The sequence below is a fragment of the Canis lupus genome, chromosome 7, assembly GCF_003254725.2.
Source record: "Canis lupus dingo isolate Sandy chromosome 7, ASM325472v2, whole genome shotgun sequence".
Lineage (NCBI taxonomy): Eukaryota > Metazoa > Chordata > Mammalia > Carnivora > Canidae > Canis > Canis lupus.
The window spans coordinates 7607473-7627330 of record NC_064249.1 but is presented as its reverse complement, the minus strand read 5'-3'; the positions used below and the strand labels follow the sequence as shown (position 1 = coordinate 7627330).

Genomic DNA, 19858 nt, shown 5'->3' with positions numbered 1-19858 from the left:
GAACACCTTTTTTATTTCAACATAGTAATAGTAACGAGACTCCTATCATGGTCCAATGAGTGTTAGGCACTCTGAAGACATGGTTCCCTCTTCTTGAAAGGCCCTGGCTCCAGGATTCCATGACAATCAGCACCTGCTCTTCCTTTAGTGGCCCATTTCCATAAAGCCTTCCCTCACTGGCCAAGCCAGAAGGAATCAGTCTCTCGTTCGTGCTCCTTGAAATCCTTATAAATGCTTACACCACACTGATCTCAACATTGTGCCATCGTTAACATTTTATTTGTCTGAGTCCTCTGTAGATTATGAGTCACAATGTGATGTAGTCATTTTCATATCACCATGTGCTAACAATATTTAGCACACAGTAGACCTGAGATAAACGTAGCAAGGTTGGTGTGTATTTTCTTCCATTGGTATGACTAGAAAGCCTTCTGGACCTTTTACCGCTTGAGGGTTGCAGCAACCATGGAAGTGTACTGCTCAGATCTCTTGATCTTCTTAAAAGAGAAGCTTAAAAGGAGCTTTTAAGCTTAAAGAGAAGCTTAAAAGGAGCACGGTGAGCCAACAGTCTCCAGCTGCAGTGTTTTGGGCTCTATCATGATGTATGAGCTGAAGACATGCATTCTTCTAGCAGCTCCTGGCAATGATTGAGAACTGGGGTATGTATATGAATGGAAGTAATGGGATCCACACATTTATGACCAACAGGGGGCTGGCCAGTACTTTCTCAGGACTGCTCTGCAGTCTGAGCCTCTTCCTACCCAATCCCCTTTCCTTCCTTTTCTTCTATCAGAGTTGGTAGACTTGCATCATGGCCTGAAGACCACTGTGTTTATTTCTGTTCCCTCCCTTATCTTTCACAAGTATTATCTTCCAATAAGTCTCTTGCATTTATGTCTTGGTGTCTGCTCCTTTGAGCATCCAAACTGACAGAGTTATTACTGGAAGTGGTAAAAAAAAAAAAAAAAGTTAGGTGGTAGGAGGGGCTTTGGGACCTGGATCCCTGATCACCATCTGACTGTCCAAAAGGATCTCAGCTAGAGTGGTATGTGGTTCACAGACAATTCTTGCAACAAATTGACAGCCCAGTTGGTAAAATTTCACTAGTTGTGAAAAATGTTTTCATTTTTGAAACATGGTTTTGGAAAATGCCCCACCAAAAGGAATGCCTTTCCTGGTGTGATGATTCAAGTACTGGAAAGGTATAGGGTAACAATGCACACAGGACAATGGAATTGGCTGGTTATTACTACATTGCTGTGACCTCCTACAGAGGGATAATGAGAAACTGAGGGTAGTTAACAAATAGCAAAAACATTAGTGTGTTAGCCAGAGAGCCTTTTGGTAGCTTAAAAAGCTCATTATCTCCTGTGGCGGATAATTAGATGAGGAGGTAATGCAGGTTCTGGTAGTTATATTCCCAGAGCTTCAAATACTGAATTCTCAGCCAAAGTTCAGGTCTAATATAGTTATAGGGACATCTAGGTGAATATCATGGGGATTATGACTCTGTAGGCTTCCCTGAACCCTCAGAGCATGAAGCAGTTCACTACTCCTCCTATTAAGAGATTGCATCTCTCCTGTCGAGAAAGACACTGCAGACACCTTGCCACTGCAAGGCAACAGGTGGCTCCATCAGGAGCCGTGCTTCCTTTCCCAGTTGCCAGACCAATTACCAGGGTTAAATTCTATCATAACTGACATGGGGATGGGGGGTGCTGAGCCTGATAAGGAAGGAGAAGGCTTATATCCCACAGGAGATGCAAGACTTAGCCAGTGTTTCCTGCCAGAGGCCATAGAGATGGATATGGAAAATGTTCAGAGGCTGGAACATAAAACAGACTAAGAAGCATTCCCTGACTTGGGGTTACTCTCTTAGGATATAGTTTTACATCCTGGAAAAGATTTTAGGGTTTGGGACAAACTCACGGCTAGAGTGAATCTTGGAAGCCCAAAGTTAAATGACATTTTGTCCACACCGAGCAGGACAAAAATGCCTGAGTTGCTGTAAGAGATAGTGTAGGAATGATTTAGGAGGGTTAGAATGGATGCATTATCAGAGGCCAGAACACTCACTGGAAGATTTTGCTCCATGGCAGAGCCAAGAGGTCAGACACTCTATTCATGAAGGCTATCAAAACTGTGCTAAAGACGGGGGCACAGCATCACCAACAAGTTCAGTGGTGGCTTTGCTCTGCAGGTCAGGGCTGACAATAGACGGGGCTGTCTTGGAATTTGGCTTATTAATGCAATAGAAGTGATGGGGTCCCAAAGCAATAGAAACCAGGTAGCAGTTCTTAATCTTCAGAAGCTGGTAAGATTAGGGAGCAGCCAAGGGGGGTTGACCTACAGGGAATTAAAGAGATATTTATTTCTTCCCAGAATCTTTGTTATGATGAGAAAAATCTTTGATTTTATTTTTCAGCCCTGCGAGTTATGGAATTTTTTGACTTTCTATATTTCTCTTAATTCTGTTTATACCCAAGACAATTCTTACCCGAATTCATACCTCTCTTGTAGTATCTTATTAAGTGCTGTCAGCAGAAGCCAGCTCATATTTCCCCATTTTGCCTCAAAATCATTCAGCTTGATCAGCTCATCAGGTACATTTTTTTTTGTCTTCCAGTTGATCACATGAGACAGTTTTACCACACATTTCACCACCTTAAAGCACAGCCACCTCTTCAGCTTTATTTAATAGTTTCCTTGAGCCAGATCCATGTAGTTTAGGTTTTTGCTAGCATAAGCACTTATTTCTAGGTCCAAATATCTGTACCAGTCAGATCTTGTGTAATAAACCATCCCCAAATTCAGTGGCATATAATAATAACCATTCATTATTTTGCTCACAAATCTACAGGTTAGCCCCTGGCTGCTCTGCTTCAGATTGTGTACCTGCAGAATGGTTGTGATGGCTTTGCTTCAAACTGCAGGCCTGTGGGTCAGCCTCTGCTCCATGTGAGTCTTTTATTTTGGAACCAGTGGGTTACCCAAGACATGTTCTTCCTATGGCAATGGTAAAAGCCCAAGTGATCAAGTCCTACTGCAGACGCAGCTTAAATATGAATCAAGAATAATTAGAAAGCTAAATGCTCTATAAAACTTAAAAATATTGAAACCAACTTCCTGTAAAAATGACATCTTCCCATAAAAATATCACCCAGAAGTTTTTTTCTCTTTTCCTTTATGTCAATCATAAGATTCAAAGAACTATTTCTGTATTTATACCTGAACTCTAGTAGAATATAGTAAAAAGAGAACACACTAACTCATTCGTGAGGTTAGCAAAATTTGATACCAGTAACTAAACAGCAGTAGAAGAAATTATTATTCTAGGTCACTATCTCTTATGAATATAGATGCAAAATTCTCAAACAAAATATTTGCTAATATTTTAATATTCACTTCTGCTGCATGAAAAAAGATAATGTGCAGTGACCAGTTTGGATCAAATTCTACAATGTGAGTGTAGTTTAACACGAGACTAGCAATTACTAAAATTCAGTGGATTAATGAATTAAAGGAAAAAGTAAAAAAAAATATGTTTCATATAGATGCAGAAAAAATGTTTTCTAGAATTTTGTACATACCCGTTATTTAAAAAAAATACTCTCAGAAAACTAGCAAAAGAAGGAAATGTCTTTAATAGTTAAATATAATCCACAAGAAGCCTAAAGCAACCATGTTAGTTTAGTGGTGAAATGTTGAATTCATTCTTAATAAAATAGACAAAACAAGGGTGTTTATTTTCACCACTTTTATATAGCACTGCACTGAAAGTCCTAGCAGAACATAAAGGAAAGAAAACATAATAATAGGTAGAAGAATTAGAAAGTAAGAAACAAAAGTGTGATTTTTAAACAATTATGTTTTTGTATATGTAGAAAACCAATGATTTAATTTACTAGAATAATGAAAAGAGTTGAGCAAGGGTGTTAGATATAAAATCAATATATGAAAGTTAACTGTATTCCTGTACTCAGCAATACACATTTAGAAAATGTAATTTTAAAAGGAATCATGTGTTCTGGCTTCTAGTAACAATAAAGTAACTTAGCTGAATTAATCTTTCCTCAGATAACAATTAGAAAATATGGAAAAAAATGCTTTTAGAATTGTCCGAGTTTTTGGAGAAATAGGAGAGTTACCAAAAGCAGAAAGAAACTAGCAGGAAGTCAACTCTTGAAAGATGAATTGTGAGTTAGATATTTTAATTTGTGATGCTCCCCAATGCAGCAAAACTCACTGGGCAGAGAACCACAGCCTTATTGGCTTAATGTGTTAAAAAACAGAATTTGGGACAATTAACAAACAATAAAAATAAGTAACTAGAACATTAGGTGGGAAATCCTAGATGGTAAGGATCCCCAGAGAAGTGAACTCCCAAATCTGTGTATATAATCCACCAAAATCCTTGGATGACTATTTGCCTTCATTTCACAGGGGAGATTCCAAAAGGAGGTGTGATAAAAACATACAACAAAGAAAAACAGTGGAAACTGACACAATTGAGAAGAAATTTAAACTTCTATCCATAACAGGAGAGACAAAATTTGGAGTTTGAATGCAGCCAAATTAAAAAAAAAAAAAATCACTCCTGGGACACCTGGCTGGCTCAGTGGTTGAGTGTCTGCCTTTGGCTCAGGTCATGATCCTGGGGTCCTGGGATCAAGTCCCACATTGGGCTCCCATTAGCGTTCTTACAGGGAGCCTGCTTCTCCCTCTGCCTGTGTCTCTGCCTCTCTCTGTGTCTCTCATGAATAAATAAATAAAATCTTAAAAAAAAAACACTCTTCAGAGTACAGTAACAGAATGTAGATCCCTAAACAATTTTCATAATGTCCAGTATCAATCAATTATCAATAGACAAGTGAAAGTAACAGAAAAATCTGGCCCATACATGAGAATAAAAGAAGTCAATAGACTCCAAATTCCAGATGATGCAGAAGTCACAATGAGGAGATAGGGACTTTCAAGCAGCTGTTGTGAATATGTCCAAGAATTTAAAGAAAGATATATTCATAATGAACAGATGGGAAGTATAATCAGAGAACTAAAACTTATAAAAGAGAACATGGAGATTCTAGAGCTAAAAAGTATCTTTACCGGAATGAAAAATTTGTTCAGTGAGTTTGAGAGCCCATCAGAAATGGTGAAAGAATCAGTTAAGGTAGAGCTAGAACAGTAGAGGGAGAAGGTGGGGGATGAACAAAAATGAGTGGAGGGGAGCAGGAGGCACAGGAGTCCAGGTAGGGACTGAAGAAGTCACCGAGATGAAAGATATAGCAGAAAATTTCAATGGTACTGTGATAGCTTGAATGGTGACAGATGACAGCTATACTTAGAGTGAGCAGAATATAACATACAGAGTTTTCAAATCACTATGTTGTATACCTGAAACTAATGTAACATTGTGTGTCTGTTATACTTTGATTAAAGAAAAACTAAAACAATAGAAATTACACAACCTGAGAATTAAAGAGAAAAATATTCAATAAAAAGAAACGAAGCTTTACAGATCTGTGTGGCAATATTAAAAAATGAAATGTATGTGTAATTGGGTACCCAGAAGAAGAGGTAGAGAATATGACAGAAAAAAGGTATTTGAGGGACGCCTGTGTGGCTCAGTGGTTGAGCATCTGCCTTCAGTCAAGGGTGTGAACCCTGGGTCCAGGGATCGAGTCCCACATCAGGCTCCCTGTGGGAAACCTGCTTCTCCCTCTGCCTGTGTCTCTACCTCTCTCCATGTCTCTCATGAATAAATAAATAAAATCTTTTTAAAAAAAAGAATGAAGGTATTTGAAGACATATTGGGTTAAAACTATCAAGACAGAACAGAAAATTCAAAAATATTAGGCACCTGGATGGCTCAGTTGGTTAAGTGTCCTGACTCTTGATTTCGGCTCAGGTCATGATCTCAGGGTTGTGAAATCAGCCCCATGTCAGCAGTGGATGTGGAGTCTGCTTAAGATTCTCTCTCTCTCCCTCTCCCCCTACTCCTGCTTTCTCTCTTTCTCTAAAAAGAAAAAAACAAAACAAAAACAAAAAATATACCCACAATTACAGAGTAAATTGATTTTTGACAAAGACACCAAAGCAATTCAATGGGAAAAGAAAAGTTTTTTCAGCAACTGTGCTAAGACACCTGAATATCTATGTGGGGAAAAAATGAACCTCAAACCCTTACCAGAGAAAACAATTCACTTATAGATCCAAAATTAAAAGCTAAAACTATAAAGCTTTCCAAAAAAAAGTAGAAAGATCTCTTTACAACCTAGGGTTAAAAGTTTTTCTTAAGTAGTGAAATAGCAATTATAAAAGAAAGTAACAGATAAATCAGATCTCAAAATTTAAAATATCTAATCATGAAAATAAACTGTTATGTAAATAAATGATGAAGCATAGACTGGGAAAATATATTACACATAGACACACCATCCAGTGAAACTAGATTAAGAAGTTTTATCTTTCAAAAGACAGCATAAAGAAAGTTTAAAAGACAAGGTATGAATTTGGTAAGGATATTTCTAACACATGTAAGTACCAAAATATCAGTATCTAGAATCTACAAGGAACATCTCAAGAATAACACAACATCCATAAAAAAATGAATAAATTATAAGACGACAAAGATTAAGAATCCAATAGAAAAATGGGCAATCACTTCCCAGAAGCACTCAATTAAAAAAAAATCAACCTCTTTAGTAGGAACATACTCACTGAAACCTGAAACGATGAAATATTTCACATTTTATAGATTGACAAAGAATTTAAAAGTCCAACCAAATCAACTTTGACAAGAAAGTGGATCAATTAGAACTCTTATACACAGCATGAAAAAAAAATGAATATTGGCACTAGTATTTTGAAGAAATAGTGTTATCTTGTGTACTTGAAAACACACATGATTTTTAACTTAGCATCTCTCTTCCCTGCTGTATACCTAGGAAAAACTCTGGCACATACCATCAGGAGACAAGTACAAGAACGTTCATTCTAGTAGTCTTTGTAATGGCAAAGTATTAAAAGCAGTTCAAATATTTATCAGCCACAGAATGGATATATTGTAGACCAGATGGAATACTATACACCAGTGAAAACAAACGAACTAGGGCAAGATACAGCAACAGAAGCAAAACTCAGGAAAATGAAACTGAACAACAAAAAAAGCAAGGTCCAGAAATGTACAATGGGATTCTATTAAAAAAGGTCAAAAAACATGCAAAACTAAAGGATATATTAGAAAAGTAACTTAAAAATATTAAAAAGTAAAAGCAAGAGACTAATAAACAGAAGATACAGGGCAGTGATCTCTAAGAGAATAGGGGAATGGACAAGGTTGGTAATGGGTGCAAAGGTGGCTTCATGAGTAATGGAAATGTTCTATCTCTTAAACTGGCATGTGAGTAAGTGGATGTATTCACATATGCTAAGAATATTTATGTTTATATTCATGCTCATTCAATAGTAAATATAAATATAAATAGTAAACAAAAAACACATATACATACCTCTCTCTTGGTAATGTTTATTGACTTTATGGCATTCACCACGATCACAGTTCTGGAACTGGAGACTCTGGGGTATGAATTCCAGCTCCTGAAACAATTTAATGGGGCTTTGTATGTTATATCGTTTTCCTGTCTCTCAGCCCTATTTACTTTTTCACTTCACAACCTCCCCTCTCCCCTAATAGCACAAAACCAAACCCTATCACAAAGTACTTAGGCATTATCAAAAGAAATGTTAAGAAAACTTAAAAGTGAACTTATTATCCTTCTCTTGGAAGGTTTTGAGATATGTTTGTTTTCAAGGCTCTCACTAGTGGTTGGGCTGTCCCTTGATATAACTGGCCAGAACTCACACTGGAGTTGAGGCTTTGACTTCTTAGCCTAGAGATAGAACCATTGCAACCATACAAATCTCTTTTAATGTACAGCCCTAATTGATAAGGTCTATACAATGGAACGGTGATAAATAAAATAGTTGTATTATTATGAATATTCTAAGGTCAAAGGAAATGCTGGTATCACTAAATATCCATATTTTTTTATTATTTTTTATTATTTTTAAAAATATCCATATTTCATAGGTAAAGAAATGTAGGGTGTTAGAAGAACAGAAAGATATTGTCCTGGATTATAAATGGGAGCAGAATGTAGGTCAAGCTATGCTGACAGCAGGTAGGCCCCTTAAATAGGATTAATATAGGTCATCCAGATTTATGTCTCCCTAATTATTTTTTCTCTTTTGCTCCTCTCTCTGTCTCCTTCCTTCCTTCTTCCTTCCTTCTTTCCTTCTGCGTCTACCTCCCTCTCTCTCCTCTGTCTTCAGAACAAACAGAACAAGGGCAAGATGTACCACTGCTTGGGCACTAGGTGCTATAGTGCTACAGAGAGTGGTAAAAGCAATCAGCAGTGGTGCCAAAGGAGTGCTGGAAAGTGACAAGAAACCATTACCAAAAGTGAGAAAGAGGATCATTCGATCTCTAGTGTTTTTGTTTTTGCTTTTGTCTTCTGTATCTAGAAACATGACCTTCACACTGAAAGAAATAGAACAAACACAACCCAGGAAGAATTAAATCCCAAGAGAGGTATGGAGCCTACCAGAGAACCTTGACACCTTGAAAGAGTCAAAGTCCCCAGGTTCAATACACCACTGGAGTTCTGATAGAACTGGTGTTGGTCCTTACCAAGCTGTTGTTCTGCATCTGGGACCAAAAATATCAGCTGCCCACGCTGGAGAAGTAGGAGCTCTGCTATAGAAGCTCAAGATTAGGTGTTATTAGTTGACTGCATGCTGAGTGTGCATCTAGCATAACAAGAGATACCAAAGGGACTAATGTAGTCTTAGGCTGAGCTGATAGGAACGTGATGCCCAGACAAAGAGGGTTTAATCTCCCTCTGTTTATTGCTGACATTTCGAGAGAAACATTGACACGCTCAGTATGCTCAATCAGAGGAGGTTAAGTAAATTGCTGGGAGGACTGGAGACCACAGCACAAGAGGACTAGGTACTGGGTGTGTTTATGATCATGAAAAAACACAAGCCTTAGATCTGAGGAAGGAGTCCAATAGCTGTCCTCCAATATTTCAAGGATTGTAAAGTACAGAAATGATGAGACATTTTGCATAAGCTTCAAAGCATAGAACCAAGACCAGTGTTTGGAAGTTATGGGGAAGGAAATTCTACTCTGTAAGAGAAATTCTAACAATCTCTTAAATTTATGTGATCTTGTACAATCCACGTATATTCTCCTGTGCATCATCTCACATTAGGAAGAACTCCTGAACAATCGGTGATTGAATCAACGGCCAGGCAGGTTTAAGCAGGCTAATGAATCACATTAGACTGGATGGACGAAAAGATCGTTTCTAACTCAGACTGTGAATCAACCGAGAGCTACTTCCAAGCCAGCTTCTAAAATGAGAAGAAACAGGGAACAAAAGCAATAGGACCTGTAGCAATTCATCCTTGTCTGTCTCAACTCACACTTTTCAAAATAGAAAAAAGTGAAAAGATCTATGTCTGTGTTCACCATAAGGTGAAATAGGTTGATTAGGCAATGTTTTCCCCCATGTTTTAGGGTATTTTGGAGGATGTTGACCGCATCTTTTCTGGTGCTTTCTGCGTTGGTAGGAAGATGGACCATGGCACCCTTGAGTTCCCTTCTAACACCAAGATTCTCTGAAAGCTACATTTCACATGTGGCTCTGTTACTTCCTAAAATGGCTTCAACGAAGTCATTTTTACTCTCTGGGTCTCAATTGTCATTCTCATTAAATGAGATATTGTGATTTTTTTTTTTTTAAGGGAACTCACATTCTACGATTATAAGATTTTGTGAAGGAATTGGGAGAGCTTAATTTTTCCACATTCTATCAAAAAATAATTGATCTCTGGGGCACCTGGGTGGTTCAGTGGTTGAGTGTCCGCCTTTGGCTCAGGTTGTGATCCCAGAGTCCTGGGATTGAATCCCACATCGGGTTCCCCTCAGGGAGCCTACTTCTCCCTCTGCCTGTGTCTCTGCCTCTCTCTCTCTCTCTCTGTGTCTCTTACGAATGAATAAATAAAATCTTTTTTAAAGAAATTGATCTCTAAGTTCTGGTCCTGGTAAGATCAAGGTAGTTTCTGAACTTTTCCAAAACTCTTCCTGAAAATTAGGATAGTGTGAGGAAATACATAGGAGTTATATATTTAAAAATACTAAGTGATAAGAAACCCCCTAAACTTTAGAGTAGGTGGGATCCAAACTGCATACAGCAATGGCACCTAAGGACGACTGGGAGGGGGCAGGAATACCTGACTATTCAGAAGGTGGGAGGGGAACGAGATGAGGAAAGGTAAGAGTGGCTCCAGGGAAATCTCATGTGTCCGCTATAGGCTATGGAAGCCCAAGTCACCTATGAATATTCACCCTCAAGAAGAGAAGGCCTTTACCTGGAGTCAAACTCTGAAGAGGCCTGAGAATAACTGTGAGCTGGAAGTTTTAATATGCTATGAATTGCAGATGAAAGCAAACACCTCCATGTTGCATTGCCAAGGGACCCAGCCATGCTGGAGTAAAGCAAACTCTTGATGAACTCCAAAGTGTCCAGCCAATATCCTTTTCCAGAAGTATAACATCTCACTCTGTGGGGGAAACTGCTAGAAGTAGGTGAATTGAGCAGGGCAGTAACACTGGACAGGTGAGAGGAGGGGATGGTGGCTCCAAAGGAATCAGATCACGGAAAGTAACAGAAAGACAAAAGCATTCAACTAAGAGTGAGAGAGAGAGAGAGCATGAACAGGGGGAGCAGCAGAGGGAGAGGGAGAAGCAGACCCCGCTGAGCAGGGAGCCCAATATGGTGCTCGATTCCAGGACCTTGGGATCATGGCCTGAGCTGAAGGCAGATGCTTAACAACTGAGCAACCCCGGCATCCTGGTTTTACTCATATCTTAAAAGAAAAAAACATTATTCTGATCTTAGCAAAGCAAAATCCATGCTGCCCTACAAAGCATACAAGAAAAATAAGTGAATCAGAAAGTTAAGAATCAAACTATAAAGATACACCCGTTGATTGGAAGTAAAAAGAAAGCTGATGACATGATCTTAACATCAGAAATATAGATTTCATGCCAACAAACATTGTAAAATATGAAAGCCATTTTATGAATTTAAGGAGTACAATTCATAGTAAAGATACAATAATTACTAATATCTATGCAGGAAGTAAAATTGCAACATTGATAAATCAAAACTACAGGAGATAAAAGAAGGAATGGACAGACAGTAATAACTTAAAATTATTATCACATCTCCTTCAAGCCAAGGGGATTAAAAATTATTAAGAATATACAAGACCTAAAAAAATTAATAAGGTAGTTCATATAGCAGTATATTTAACTGTAAACCAATAATAAATAAAAAAGAATACATTGTCTTTTCAAGTGCATTTGGGTCATTTACAAGCACTGAGCATGTATTAAAACAGAAAAACTTCAGTTAATTTTAGAAAATAAAAATCACAAACCAGACTTTTTGACCAAAGCATGTAATTAAACCAGAAATAATTTAAAAATTCTCAAAGTTCTCTATTAAAGACTCTTGGGTGAAAGGGAAAACACAAAACGAAATTGTAGAATTTCTAAAAGTAATAATGAAGATATATATTTGGAAAACTCAAGAGAACCAATGAAAAACCCTATTATAACCAATAATAGACTTCAGGAAAAGAGCAGGATATAAAATCAACTGATGGAACTCAACAATCATGTCATAAACAAACAGTAACTGTTTTATTAAACTAGAAGTTTAATAAAAGAGATATCCATTTATAGCAACAACGAAAAAGAAAAAAATACCGAGGCATCAACTTACTAAAATGTGCAAAACTACTTTTTAGAAATCTTTTATGCATATCTGAAAGGTACAAAAGTGATATAAATAAGTGGAAAGCTATTCCATCAAAAATGATAAGAAAAAAGGATGATAGATATAGCAAGTACGGTAAAACCTTAATGATTGTTGCATACGAGTGACGACTATGTCAAGATTGATTTTACTATCCTCTCTACTATTTTGTACATTTGAGAATTTATAATAAGGTAGCTTAAAATAGTTAATCCTGGTGTTAAAAAAAGAAAATTATTTAGGTTCTAGCTCCATGCTATCAAAGCACACCTAGATTAATTATATGAGTTAATTAAATTGATTTGATTAATTTTTTACAGTCAGACTTAGTTAAGCTCAACTGCTTTAGAATCCCTTCTTAATATAAAGTTAATTGTACAGCCATGTATTGGATACTTTAAAGTGGTAGCTATTTCTCTCTACTCTCTTCCAATTTTGGCCAAATGAGGAATCCCATTTCTTCCTGCCTCAACTTCCTAAAACTATATAAGGTGAGTGGAGAGGCAGAAAGAGAACTTCCCAGACCCACAGAACTGCTGGCAGGTGGCCCCCAAGTTCTCAGACTGGGAGGGATCTTCCAGAACATCCTACTGTAGGTTCTACACGGGGTCATGTGAAATCCAGATTAATGTCCAGGCTTTTGCCTATTCTCCTCTGAAGTGTTACCTTTGGAAAGGTAAACCTGCTCAAATAATCCTAAAAAAAAAAAGAAAAAATAAATAAAAAGAAAAAAAAGTCTTGACTACTACATCCCATGCTTATCCCGACTGAATAATTTTACTTTTCCTTGGAGCTAATGTGTGTTATTCCTGAAATAATAGGCATTAATGCTATTAAAATGACCTTCAACAAACCAAATCAACCCAAAGCAACAGAAAGTAAGACAAGAGCTAACTTCTTAGAACTGGACGAAGCTTGGTCTCCTCACCCTTGCCCGGTATGTCTCTAATATGTCCTTTTTATTGATATTGTCTATCATATATCACAGCACTACTAAGGCCCATAATCCAGACAAACCAAGAAAAAAAGAAAATTATAAAATGTAAAATTTGTTTAATGTTGTTTAGTTTCCAGAATGTTTTTAATATACTTCTTTTTTTAACCCTAACAAAAGCCTTAAGAGCTGGGCATTATTTACTTTCATTTTATTTATTTTTTAATGGATAAAGCCATGCTGGAGGACCTTGAGCTTTGCCCAACATCAAAAGCTAACATGTGATAAAGCCAGAATTTTTATTTTGCATTCTGTGCTCATCCTACAGTAATATATTACCACTAAACTAGGTACTCATTAATCCCTGAGAACATTCTGAATTGAACCGCCCGATTTTGCTACCAGACTTCCTTCTTCTACTTTTTTTTTTTTTTAGATTTTTAAAAAATGATATATTTATTTGAGAAAGAGAGAGACAGGGAGAGAGAAAGAAAGAGAGAGAATGAATGAGTGGTGGGAAGCAGCAGAGAAAAGGGAGAAGCAGACTGTTTTGCTGAGCATGGAGCCTGGCATGAGGATTAATCCCAGGCCTCCAGAGATCATGACCTGAACCTAAGGCAGACGCTATCCGACTGAGCCCCCAGGCACCCCACTACCGACTCCCTTCTTATGAGACTCCATTTTCTTCTTCATCCAGGGCTCTCAAAATTCCATTTTCTTCTTTCTTCCTTCCTCTTTCTTGCTTGAATCCTTGAAGCTTGATTCCTTGAAGCTTATGTGCTCTCTTTCCTTTGAACCAGCAGAGGGCATTCTGTGTCTTTCGGGTCACTTGACATAGTCTATCTGTTGTGTCATTCTCGGCACTCTTGCCTTACAGGCAGAGCCTACATCTCTGTCTTATTCATCTTTTTGTCCCTTCCATGTTGCAAGTACATTGGCATATAGAAGGTGTTATACTTAGCAAATGTTTGGGAAACTACATGAGAATTTGGTTTAAGGTAATTGGAAGACCCGCCTTCCTTCCAAAAGCATTCTTTGTGATAAAACTCATATGGTAAGGAGAAAGCATTTTCGTAATAAGTAGACAGATTCATGTGAAGTATAAAAATAAAATAATACTGCCGATAGTTATAATCAGTGATATAATAATAATGGTAATCTTATAAGCTTGAATTATAAGGTTCCTTCCTTTCAGATTATAATAATTCATATCAGCCTCATGCATTTTCTCAATATGCCTGCGAGCCAAGGAAAGGGTTGAATGGTATAGATTAGAAATTTAAGAATGGGAGCCTGGGACTCCTGCTTGTGTTGGCGGGCCAGCTCCTCCACTTACTTATTTTGTTTTATTTTTTATAAAGATTTTATTTATTTATTCATGAGAGACACATACAGAGAGAGAGAGACAGAGGCAGAGACACAGGCAGAGGGAGAAGCAGGCTCCATGCAGGGAGCCTGATGTGGGACTCAATCCAGGTCTCCAGGATCACGCCCTGGGCCGAAGGCGGTGCTAAACCGCTGAGTCACCCATGCTGCCCTCCTCCACTTATTTGAACAAGTTATTTAACTTTCTGAGATCTCAGGCACCACTCCACCCTTTACAAAACTGGGATAATAAAATGACAAAATTTGCAAGTTCATTGTGAAGAATAAATGAGATTAAATAGGCAAAATTCTTGGCACAGCTTCTGGTGCATAGTAAGTGCTTATTAAATGGTATCAATAATTATTGTTATGAGTGAAGAGCATGTGATCTAAGGCCCATGATGATTAAGTGGCTTGCTCAAGATGGTATAATGAAATCTAACTGGGACTCAGGTTTTGCTCATAGTCTCCCACTGTGGCTTGTTCCTCTCCCACTTCCCTGCTCACTATCCACCTTAGCCCTGGATAACAAAGAATTTGTTTGGCCTTTGTCCCCACGTCCTGGGAGGTAGGCTCTAAACCTTGGAGCTTCCCAAGTAAGAGGAGTGTCTATGCTATTCAAGGTGGGACCTGATCGGTTTTGTTTACGAGGTAGTTTACGTGAAGAAGAAGATCCAGGATGGTGGCTGGCCATGCCAGAAAGACCAATCACTGATGTGAGAGGTTTAGGGCTTTGAGCCACTTTGATATCAGACCTTCAGGGAGGGGAGGGGAGGCTAGAGATGGAGTCACATGACCGATGATTTAATCAGTCATCCCTACATCATGAAGTCCCAGTAATATTTATGGACACAGAAGAAGTCTGAGTGAGCTTCCTTGGTGGTGTACTCCACACACTGCAACACATTGATGTGTCAGGAAGGATGATGCATCCTGACTCCACAGGAGAAAATAAAGGAAGATTGGTGTTTAGGACCCTTCCAGACATTGCTGTACGTGTCTTCCCTTCAGTTGTTTCTGATCTGTAGCTTGTTGCCATAATGCAATTATAATACTAAAAATAGTGTTTTCCTGACTTCTGTGTGTCCTTATAACATATTATGGAAGCCTAGGGGAGAGCGGGAACCCCTGAATTTGTAGCCAGTTGATCAGAAGTGAGGGAGACCTGGGGACCTCAGCCACCCTGTGGCTGGTGTCTCAAGTGAGGACAGCTATGCGGAGGACTTTGACCTTAACCCATAACGTTTGACTCCTCTGGGTAGCTAGGGGTCAAATGCCTTGCTCTCCCCTTTACCCAGAACCTCAGTAGGAAAATCAATGTTTCATAAGGCACGTACTTTGCAATCTCAGACTCAAAAATGAGGTTTGTTTAAAATCTATAAGTTTATTTCTTGTGCATTTTGGGTGCATAATGTTGAGATGTGGTCATTTGGCTCTCTACAGCTGTTCTTTTAGGTAATGCTACCCACCTGAGCCCCAGGCACCCCACTACTAGTAGTATTGAAGTAAGAAAAAAAAAAACACCTGGACAATCGCTCATATCTCTACTAATCTATCAGACACTCTTTTCTTTCCAAAAGCCCTCTTCAACCTCCAAACAAATTAATTCATCTGCATAGTGAGAGGAGGAGGAAACCAAGCAGAGGCCACCCCCGTGAGGGACACCAGGAGGACATTCACCAGGACAGCTGGTGTGGTTCTTGACAGCCTACTGGGGGAATAGCCCACTCAGCCACAGTATGGCAATCATAATTAGCACCCTGTAGCGGCTCGGGGCCTCAAACCCACCCGAATCTGTTTGCAGCATTTCACGATTTACTGAGAACAGCATCTCTTATACTTAGGTAGCTGCTTCCCTCCTGTCTGCTCCGTTGGCTCTAATGTATTTAGATAGATTCTTCTTCCATGAGGCAGAGCCCAAGTTCATTAGAATCATGCGTTCTGCTTCAAAACCTCCCTTAATCTCCCTAGGTGCTCTTTGGGCTTTACCAGTTGTATTCACTAACCTTGGATGTGGGTATTTAGGAACAATGCTAATGTTCTTAAATTGCTTTGCAGTCTCCTCTCCTGGATTATACTGGCAGGCAAAAAGAAAGAAATACCAATTAAGCCCCAAGAGCCATTTTGCAAATGCTCTTTTTCTTAAACCAGGGAACTGTCTGACTGCGAACCCAAATGGAAAGGATGCAGGATGGTGCTGGGATGTGTTATGCATGTTGACTCTTTTCTTTCAAAGGGATCTAATCTTTTGGAGTGGGCATTAGGTAATGCTTTCAATGTATTAGTAAGGGCCAAAAAAAAAAAAAAAGAGAGAGAGAGAGAGAGAGAGAAAGAGAGAAGACACTTCATACGTTTTGGATAATACCATGTTGATGCTTTAATAATACTCATCTTAAAAGGGTATTTGTTATTCATTATGTACAGTGCATTTCAGAGTTTTGTGATCCATTAACTCCTTCTCTGAGCAGACTGCAGACAGTTTTAAAACCTTTCTTTTAGGAAAACAGCTTCAGCCTGGGTATTAAACTTGCTCAGGTTATAGGGGTGACTTGGGGGTGCTGTGATAGAGCAGTGTAAGTAGTAACATTGGCTGCCTGTAGATGGGGAAGTAAGTGTCATGGAGACAGGAGTAAAAAGTAAATACTTTGTCATTGGTGTTGTGTTTTGTACCATGTCAGTATATCAACAATTTCAAATTTTAAACATAAATAAATAAATAAATAAATAAATAAACAAATAAATAAATAAGTACCATGTCAGTATATCAACAATTTCAAATTTTAAACATAAATAAATAAATAAATAAATAAATAAATAAATAAATAAATAAATAAATTTTGAGGTGATAAGAAAAATGATGCGGTCACTGTGGAAAACAGTATGATAGTTCCTCAAAAAACTAACATCAAATCCCCATCTGGTTCTGCAATTTCACTTCTTGGCACATACCTGAAAGAACTGAAAGTTGGAATTCAAACAGACATTTGTACACCCATTTGAACAGGATATTACTCACAATAACCAAAAGGTGGAAGCAACCCAAGTGACCATGGATGGATGAATGAGGAAATAAAATGTGGTATACACAATAGAATGGAATATTATTCAGCCTTAAACATGACAATAAAAATTTGACAGAGGCTACAACGTGGATGAACCTCAAAGATATTATATAAGCCAGTCCCAAAATGGCAAATATTGCATAATTCCACTTAACGGAGGTCCCTGGACTAGTCAAATTCATGAAGTGAGAAAGTAGAAAGGTGGTTGTAGGGGCCGAGAAGGGAGAAATAGTGGGGACAGTATTCTCATTTGGGAAGATGAGAAAGTTCTGGAGGTGGATGGTAGTGACGGCTGCAGAACGAAGTGAATGTACCTAATGCCACCCAACTGTACGCTTAAAAATGGTTAAACTAACTCATGTTATGCTGTTCTTTTAGAAAAAGAAAAAGGAGAAATGTAAGAAAGATTTGTTGTTTTCCCCATTGGTCACTGCACTCACATTTTGCCTTTCCCCATTGTTCCAAGATGGGCAACCCCCATCTTCTCTCCCTGAGACCTCAGCAAACCCCCAGTTCAGCATGGCATTTGTGGAGTGATGGGTAGAAAGATTCAGCAAAAGAGAATGTTCTACTTCTGTCTAACCAGGCAAGCGAAGACAAGCGTCGGGAGGTAGTTACTGGGGACCTCCTCAGGACCTCACACGTGCTAGGAAAAGCGAGGCCATGGAAATGTGATAGATGCATTTTGTTACTTCAGTTTGTGTGATTAATAACAATCAAAACTAGATTCCTACTGTGTTTGGGGCACTGTGTTCGGTCCTGGAGACACGGAGCTGAAAAGCCAGGGTCAGATTTTGAGGGTTGGACATTGAGGGTTTGACAGTCAGATTCGCATACTGGTAATTAGAAAGTTTTTTTTTTGTTTTTTTGGTTTTTTGGTTTTTTTTTTAAGAAAGGTTTTTAAATAGGGTGCTGTGGGTGCACAGATAGGGACCATAGGATTCTTCAGGCCTGACTCTATTGAACTTAGAAGTTTCAAGATCTTGCAACAAGTCTAATGAACGAATGTTTTTGGAATACCTACTATGTGTCAGGTGCTGACCTAAGTTCTGTGAGTGATTCGGATCACATATATGTGAGACTGTGTTCCGTTCCTCAGGGAGCTTACTTCTGGTTGTATGAAGACGAGTCCAAAAAGACAATAGGGCAGCATGTAACTGTGTGGGATACATTCTTAGCTTTTCCAGAGACTAGAGAAAAGATAGATCAGTAAGGGCTGGGGTTGTCAGGAAAAGTTTTACTGAAGAGGTGAGACCAGAACTGGAGCCCTGGGGGTAAAGCAGAATTTCAACTGGTAGAAAGTGGGGACAGGAGAGACAAGCGAGCATACAACATACCCATAATTACCCGAGTAGACAAAGTAGGTTTGCCTTTCCTGTATGACGCCACTAAAAGCATCCTACTAGCATAGGCTTCTGTTAAGCAGGGACCCTTGTTCATGAATTAAGCACCTACCGTATGTCAGCCACTGTTCTAGACACTGGAGGCATACCAGTGAACACACAAAGCTCACGCCCTCAGAGAGTTCATGTTCTATTGGGAGACACAAAGAAATAAAATATATCTGATACGTGTTCTGGCTAAAAGCAAAGTAGGGCATGGGGTGACTATTGGACAGGCTTGTGGGGGAGGGTATTAGGTGTCCCATCAAGAGACAATTTCAAAGCTTCTGAGATGTTTGGGGATCCATCCTGCTGCAGATGGCAGCATGGATTCCATCTCCTGTGGTTTCCAGTCCCCAAAGTCTGTGAACTTTGAGCCCAAGAGAATGTTCCACCAGGTTTCCTACTGCTATGAACATGTAAGGTGATGACAGTCTCAGAGACCATATATCTTATCCTGAAAGGACCCTTCTGTGGCTTCTTTACTGGGGAATACTCGAAGAGGGTGTCCTGATGCCAATTTTCTGATAGTAACTGAGTGTCCTAAGATTAAACTCAATGATGACACTAAAATACCGAAGTTAGGCTCAGACTCCAGGAGCTAAATAAAGGGGAAGGTCCCCAACAGGATTGCCCTAGGTTCAGATGCCAGCCTTAAGTTCCTAGATTGCCCACACTTCTGTCTAGCTGACTACAATTCTAGAGTTTCCCATACCCTCCTCTGGTTTGGTAATTCTCCAGAGTGACTCCCAGGACTCAGAAAAGTGCTACACTTCTAGTCACCATGTTATTCTAAAGGATGCAAATGAACAACCAGATGCAGAGATACACAGAGTAAGGTCTAGGAGGGTCCTGCTGCCGGAGCTTCTGCTCTCAACCGGGAAGCTCACCTGGGGTTTGGTGTCCAGAGTTTTACATGGAGTTGCGTTAAGTAAGCATGTTGGTCGGACCAATGACCATGTGGTTGAACTCAACCTCCTGTCCCTCTTCTCTCCCTGGCATTTGGGGGTGAGCCTCTAGGTTCCAACTGTGTAATCACATACGTTGTCTTTCTGTAGGGGTCAGCGTCTCTCCTAAAAGTATCTAGGGGCCTGCCATGAAATCACCTCCTTAGCATAAACTCAGATATATCAAAAGCGCTCCTTGTAAATAAAAATACTCCTACCGCTGTAGAAATTCCAAGGGCTTTCCAAGTTCTGTGCCCAGAACTGGGGACAAAGA

General features: G+C 39.0%; 1 long non-coding RNA gene across 2 annotated transcripts; it reads right to left on the bottom strand.

Annotated features, from left to right (window-relative positions):
* Positions 1-4930: 4930 nt before the first annotated feature.
* On the bottom strand, positions 4931-19840 carry LOC112648629 (uncharacterized). 2 transcript variants are annotated; one of them, XR_003129179.3, is made up of 5 exons: positions 19528-19840; positions 18711-18788; positions 16200-16270; positions 7512-7599; positions 4931-6016 (listed from the first exon to the last, which is right to left on the bottom strand). It is a non-coding gene; the product is annotated as an uncharacterized LOC112648629 (long non-coding RNA). The 2 variants fall into 2 exon arrangements; XR_007411703.1 differs by lacking the exon at positions 16200-16270.
* Between the last annotated feature and the right edge of the window lie 18 nt (positions 19841-19858).